Source organism: Crinia signifera, chromosome 3, assembly GCF_055691185.1.
Source record: "Crinia signifera chromosome 3, ASM5569118v1, whole genome shotgun sequence".
Taxonomy (NCBI): domain Eukaryota; kingdom Metazoa; phylum Chordata; class Amphibia; order Anura; family Myobatrachidae; genus Crinia; species Crinia signifera.
Genome location: NC_139219.1, coordinates 96,139,970 through 96,148,040, shown reverse-complemented (window position 1 = coordinate 96,148,040; position 8,071 = coordinate 96,139,970).

The following is an 8,071-nucleotide window of genomic DNA, read 5'->3' as shown; positions in this document are numbered from 1 at the left end:
TGTAATATTACAGCACCGATGTGATTTTAGCACAGATAAACCATATATTCTAAAATATGTAAAGGTAACTGGTATTCAGTACCATGTGGTATTAAAGTACTGCACACAGATGTTGGCTGTTAATATATATAAAAAATAAAATGACAAATTGCCCCATAGGTGTTAACAAGCATAGTTTGATTTATAGTAATTCCCTATTCTACAGAAATGGTCTATTTCATAATTTCTGTAGTAGTTCATTGTATGGTTGTATGAACCGTCTGCAAGATATTTCTGCGCACTGTTTGTCTAATACATTGGTTCCCAAGCAAGGTGCTCAACGCACCATAACAGTCCAGGTTTTAGGGCTACCACAGGTGACTTAATTAGTACCTCAGTGTGAATATACCATATGTGCTTAAGCAGGGATATCCTTAAAACCTGGACTGTTATGGTGCCTTGGGACAGTGTAAGAATCATAAAGGGCTGACTACATTTTTGATGTATGCCTCAAACATTTGTGTTAGTCTTTTATAAACCTATATGGAATATTACTAACCTATATGGAATATTACTAGTAATTGCTTTATAGATGGGCTTACTCATTGTAAATGGTGAGGAAGCAATGGGAGTGCCTTTGGATATTTATCACCAGTTATTTATATAGCGAACACATTCCGCCGCGCTTTACAGAAAGAATATTTGTACATTTACATAAATCCTGGCGCTTACAATCTAGATTTCCTACTACATGTGCCCACACAGACGTTCTAGCGTTCATTTGTTGGGAGCCAATTAACCTACCAGTGTATTTTTGGATTGTCTGACTTCTCCATCATTTACTATTTGTCTTATTTTTTCTCTAGTGTGACTGGTCTTGCATTAGGAGTAAAAATCTGTTGCTGCCAAGGAATACATTTGGAAATCCCATCTAAAAATGATTCTAAAGGAATGATCAATTTGGCCACCTAGTTTAGTCTTGGCTGTGGTAATTTGGCCATGCCGTAACCTGTACCACAGAAATCAGCTGCGTGTTCTAGAATGTCTGTGATTTTGGTAAAGCTTTACTACTAAATGGTTAATTATACTGTACATTGGGCCTGATTCAGACCGGCTCGCAAGGCTGCAATTTTTGCAGATGGACATAACCACATTGCACTGCAGGTGGGGAAAATGTAATGGCCCCTAAACACCTAAAAAGTGGCTCATCGCACGTCCTTTACCTGCTATTGCGATGTGAGGCATGTTCCTGTGTGCTGATCGCAATCGCAGATCTCACTGGCTGCCACAAATGTTTTGCGGCCCGTTATCCCTGCTAGAGTCTCATGACATACATTGTATGCAGTCATTTTGCATACAATGTATCTCATGCAATCCTGTCCCCCAGTAAGGTCCAACCCACATTGCAACCAAAACGCATCCAACTGATTGAGACAAATCTCACTAGTGGATGGGGGGGGCCTAAACATGTGAGTTAGATTTGGGAGAGTTATTTTGTTTCTGTGCAGGATAAATATAAATACTATCTACTTTATTGTTTACACTGCAATTTAGATTTCAGTTTGAACACACCTAACCCAACTCTTAAGGCCCCCTTACACTTGTCAACTTATTGTCTCAACAAATTGAACCTGATTGACTCGAGATTTATCCTATGTGCAGGAGGTTCAATCTCTTCCAATCTCTTGGTTATACCCAATGGCACAGGATTGTGGATTGTGTCCTACACATCAGGCACATAAGATTTTGTCAGACGGCACAGCAGATCTTGTCAGATAAATTGACTCAAATTGGATCAAATCTCACAAAATCTCACAAGTGTAAGGGGCCCTTTATCTCTTGTTACATTTACATCGCCTGAAAAGCAACATGGGCTTTGCCCATCTGCAAAAATTGCATAATGGGTCTGAATTAGGCCCACTACATGCTGTGCAATATTAGGTAGCAACAGTCTTCAGTTTTTGTTTAGACTCATTTCAAAGGATTTTGTGATAAAGCTATCTAATTAGGCATGCAGTACTGCTTCCTGTGCCTGTACAACCCTAATTGGGTCAGACTGGTGTCTGCACAACAGCACATAATGAATTACTGGTGGTTTTTATTAGACTTGTCCATGTGAATAGCAGCAGTGTTTCTGTAAATCTGATGTCATTTAAGACCAGAAATAATGGGACTTTATTCTATTTAATTTTCTATAGATATAGATTTTGGTGGTAATAAAAAGGAAAGTTACTAGTTATAACTAGTAGAACATTACAATAGTGTTTCTCAGGCCCTACTACATGAACTTTTCTGAAACAGAGTATAAGGACCACTGCATTAGTGTAGGAGGGTGAAGAAGCATGTTGTAAGTAAATTCAGATTTGTAATTGGTGTTGGGTAGAGCAGATGGCTTTATATTTAGCATTACACTTTTGTTTTTCTGAAGATTTTGGTGAGTATTTTTAATATTTGTGGGATACAACTAATAAAAGCTGGTTGGTGGCATAATTTATTATGCCTATTTGAACAGCTGTATGCTGTAGTTGTCTGAAAGCAATGATATGGATTCTGTTCTGATATTAAGCATGGAAGACAAGCCAAAGCAAGAGATTCAGCAGATGCATTTCAGATATGAGTCAACCAAACATTTATATAAAAAAAGCACACGGCTACTGTTCATATTCTTAGAGGTCTGCTACTAACTCTGCTGAATAAAAAATTGACTTGCTACATATGAGCTTGCTGGGAATATATAACCAGTTTATCATATGCTGGGCAGTGGGAGAGAATTGTTAATCTACTGTGCATGTGCCTTTTGAATTATAGTGATGACACCCAACAAAACATCAGTGGTTACACCACCATTCCTCATGCTCTAGCAGATTGGTGCAAACCTACTTCTCTATGCTATGGCACTATTAGGAGTATTTAGGAAAACCATAATGCACTGCAGGTGCTCCAAACTGGACATTTACAGGCTAAAATCAAAACAGTAAGGTGTCTGCTCAGTACATGCAAAGCAATCTGCATTTCCACCCCATGCTTTGCTAAATGGATTTGATCCTGTTTTGGCGGTACATTAATAGCCAATTGATATGGTATGGAGATTACGTTGTGAGATATACTAGCAAACCATATACTACCTACATGGGCTTACCACATATCTTGTGGCCGTGTCACAGATGGAATTTGCTTTTTACGTACTTATGTTTATAGTGCAGGTAAACCAGATACGTTGTATAAGATCAGCACAAGGCTTAAAATACTAAAACATTGGGTACTTGTATTATCACAGCACCCACTAAGCTATTTGCTTAGTGGGCTATTCTGCGTAGGGAAATTGCATCGCATGGGCCAGTATAAGGACTGTCCGATGCGATCCGATTTTCATATGTAATGTATTCAGTGCTCTTATTTATTTTGGATAGGGTGTACAATGACATTAGGTATACAATAATGACAGAATACATGTAAAGTAATCCGCGGGGCTTGCCACGCTTTGGGCTTGGTGGCTCTCAGCTATATAAAATCAACTCCACGCCAATGTGGATACTGCTCGCCATGCTGTTGGGGGGGGTTGCCTGCCTAAAACCTCATTGTATGTCCTACAATGATATAATTGTATAGGTAATGTAATGGCATCGTACACCTTATATATGTGGGAGTTGCGATGCGATCCCCCGGGGCTAAGAGAACAGTAAATAAATTACATAGGAAAACGCATCGCACGGCCTTTAAAATGGCCGATGCGATTTTCCTACGGTGCCGTATGTAAGAAACATAATGTGATATGTATTATGTATGTTTATGTATTAAACATAATGTGATAATACACAAGTATCGGTACTTATGTTAGTTGGGCGCCCACTAAGCTATTTGCTTAGTTTCACGCGGGGCTCTCCATGCTTCGGGCTCGTGGCTCTGTGCTCGCCACGCTATATAAAATTAACTCCATGCCGACATGGATAGTGGGGGTATGAGCATACTAACTATAGTGGGCGCCCAGCTAACATATAAGTACCAAACATTGTACTAAAAACTGATGTCCTGAACAGAGAGAAGAATATGTATATGCAGCTAATAAACTAGAAGATCCATCAAGACCAGTGTCCTATATGGTGGTCTGATATACGACCATACAGGCAGCAGCCTGACTTACACCTCCTATTTGAGCGCTCATGATAAAAACCCACATTGCTTATTAATGGGAATCTACTGCCACACAACCCAAATTAAAGAGTTGCAAGCAGCTTTGTGAAATATCTGCCAATTGAGACCATACTGTAGCTTGTCTGGTATTCAGGCAACATCGAGGTAATACGGGAAAAATATACATAAGTTATCCGGCAGTTGCATAACCTCAAAGTAGAAATGGGGAAAATGTCCTACCTTGCTGCAGCCCCAGCTCTACATTTAGAATGTGTTCTATACTTTTAACGGGTGGAAATTGATTATCCTGCAATGTGCCATATTGAATCTGCCAACATTGCAAGTTTTTCCTCACTCTGATGTTGGCACTACTGTAAAAGGTTGATGTTGAACAGTTGGCATTTCTACTAACCTGTAGATACTGTGAGATTTTATGGCTGCAGGTATAAATATGGAAGAAATGTAATTTTAGAATCTCAAGATCCGTTCTTTTTCTTGTGTTCTATTTGGACGATACTGTATGGTTGATCTAAAAGCAGCACATCCGGTTTTACATACAATCTGTCCAGATCCATAATGCAGATAAGAAATTCCTGTTAAGGTACAGTAGTGGAATAAATGTTGGTGTGCAGAGGGAAGGCAAATTCAGTGCTCCCAAAAGGCCTTACAGGAAAGCCATGGTGGGTTTATTGTCCTATAAAGTTCTTTGTGCCCAAAACAAGGTTTCTCCTCCTCACGCTTGTTATATGGTTTGGTAACTACACCTATTCTTGCATTAGACAGACAGAATATATATCCTTACAACGCACAAAACAGCGGTGCTGTTATGCTAAAACTGTCTATTTTATGTAGGGAATGTCTTATAACACCTATGCAAAATACACCCCCCCCCCCCATTCTTACAGCGAGTGCACTTCTCTGCTTACCTAATGTACACTGCCATGCCAATGTCCATATGGATTTCCTACACATCACTGGTCATGTATCCGTAAAAGAGCAAGTTATTGGGGTAATGAAAGGAACCTTGGTACTGAACCGGCATAATCCAAAATAGTGGTGATTGTTTTATACTTGGGTTTCTTGAGCTAGTGCTAACTAGACAAGATTGTACTCTATTTTAGTTGCTATATATATTTTTTTTTAATTCCCAAGGACAACATTAAAAACCTCCATTCTCTCATTTGATCAGAAGTAGTATGACAAAATGCTAATGTGTGCAATGTGTCTCCCTCATGTAAACTATGAATAAATATTTTCTACAAGAAACCCTGCTTTCTGTCGTCAGTAACTCCAATCTCCTTAGATGTTATCAAGTGCTATAGCAGAACTTTTATGGTGACTTTGCGTACAGGATTTGCCTAGAAATGTCATGCAGCATTTTAATCTGAAAAGTATTTTCTAAACTATCTAAATTCTAATAATCCTACAACTGTCAAACACCCTTACTTTAATGGCCGTCCAAATACTGCTTAGGCATGAAATGTAGAAGGACTTTATAGGAAGACTTGTCATGAATGTATGATGATTTAAATAATGCTGTGAACTATTTAGTAACCATTTAGTCCTCACTGTTGCTGGTGCAATCCCTTCAGCAGTCACTATTTGTACCAATCTGATTGTTCCTCTGCTAAAACACACACATGATAGTCATTGAAAGCGGGCATGAAACTGTATTAGTCCTGCTCAGTTTACAAAACCAGACTACAAATCCTTAAACAAACCTGTTCCATGCAAGACTTCAATGCTATCTTTAGTAAATGCTTATTAATGGAGAATCCAATAGACTTTTGCATAGACCAGGGTTACAATTAAGTCCTTGTTCATGAGTTTAGTTGTTGAGGTATCTGGTAACTGATTATTCATGCCAGCCCAGTGGTGGTGAATGAAAGAAGTAGCATTGAACCATCAAGAATAAATGTTCAGGCTTTAACAAGTGTAATGTATCCTCTGAAAACCTATGCAAAAAAAAACAGAGATCCCTGAACAACATAAGGAGACTAAATAGATACACAATGCACATACGGAATGTAATAGTTGCTGAGTTAGGCCTGATTTTGTAAATTGTCTGATTTTTATGCAATAATCAGACACTTTACAGTCAGGCAATGTAATCGTGTCTGAGGTTACGAAGTCAGAAACCCTCAGCTTTAATTAAGAGTTGCCAGTAAAAAGTCAGGCTGAGTTGTTTTCACCATGTCCAACAAACAGCCAATGTAATGGGAGCAGAGTTGTAATTTGGACATAATTAGAGCTGGTTTGTTTGGGTGAGTTAGAATCGGCAATAATAAAATTCACTTACACGTAACAAAATTAGAGCACATTTTTGCAATTTTAATTATAAATGGCAAAATATTCTTTTGATTTGCCAAAATAGCTTATATAATCTACATGCATTTAATGCATGTAATGTGCATCAGGTTGCTAATCAGATGCACAGCCAGCTTCTGCTGATTAAAATGATATACAGTGTGTCATATACTCTATGTAATTGCAATTGTATCTACAGAAACAAAAGTTCTGCTGCAGTGTTTCTCAGTCAAATGTGTAACATTTGTTATGCACACAGTCACATAGGGATACAGTCAGATGGTCGACAGTCGAAAGGTTGACATGGGGGTTTTCACTGTTTTTTGAGCCAACATGTGCCAACAGGCGGTATTTCATGCCCTACTGTCCACTAGAGCAGTGGTTCCCAACCTTTTTTCTCTCCCGTACCCCTTGATTAGGCTTTGCATTGATGAGTACCCCCTCCTCTCCATTTAAAATATAGACAGTACTTATGAGTGGAGTGGAAGTGAGCAGCATGCGTGTCCTTATGCATGTCCTTATATTCAGCAGTAGCGGACAGGAATCGTGCCCTCCCGTGTCTGGCCGCTGGCTGTGTATTGTCTCCAGGGTTCCCACTTACACCTGTAGGATTAATGCCGCTGCTTCTTCCACCCGTGTCAGTGCAGGGCAGATGATCGCTGATGTCTGAGGGCAGCGCGGGTAGCTCCCATTGGATTGCTGGTCAGGCAAAAGCACAATGAAACGCTGATGACGCTGAAGACAGAACCATTAGTGACATAACATGGTTCTTCTCCATGGCAATGGGTCTTCTTCTGCCATCAAAAGACTTTTTCATCTTCCGCCATTACCAATATTATTTTCAAGTACCCCCAACTGGTCTGCAGAGTACCCCCAGGGGTACTAGTACCCCAGGTTGGGAACCACTGCACTAGAGCGTAGTGGGAGAATAAAATAGTGTGCCCAAAGCATGTTGAGTCATGTGAGGGGATACGGTGCACTTAATCCTGTGTCCATGTCGACATTCGGGTAAAAAAAAAAGGGGAAAAACCCCATGTTGACCTTTTTTACTGTTGACCTAGACCTGTGTTGACCATCTTTAGGTCGACCATATCCGTCACATACAATATGTGGCTTGTCTAATTGCGACTGAATAATATTTTTTCCCTGTGTCTGTAGGAAGGTCATGCGCCCCCCTCAGCCGGTGGTTGTATTCAGAAAGTCAAAAGCTTCCAACGACATCACAATGCAGGAAAACAAATAACATGGAACCTTGTGACAGCCCCCTTAAGGGGTCATCCAATTAACCCCATCTTTGAACTTAGATTGTTCCTCAAGGTGATCAGGTAGTGTGCAAAGTTTGAAGACAATTGGTTAAATCGTTCAAGAGTTATTGTGGAACATCCATCTATGCGCGCACACCCAAATTCAATTATATTTATGTAAATTACTGTAGTAAACAATACTCGCATTCCGTTAGTACTTGTTCTTGTGTAGCATGCCTCCAAAGGCCAGATCCAACAAAGAGGCAGCTATGCCAGTGCCCCATACTTGCAGGGTTTATCTAAACCTATTCTCTCCACAAGAAATTGACCATGTGTGTCATTGTGGAGCACTACAAGGAACAGCCTGGGCTTCAGTGCTGATGCAGGTAATGTTGCAGCTGGGCGACTGT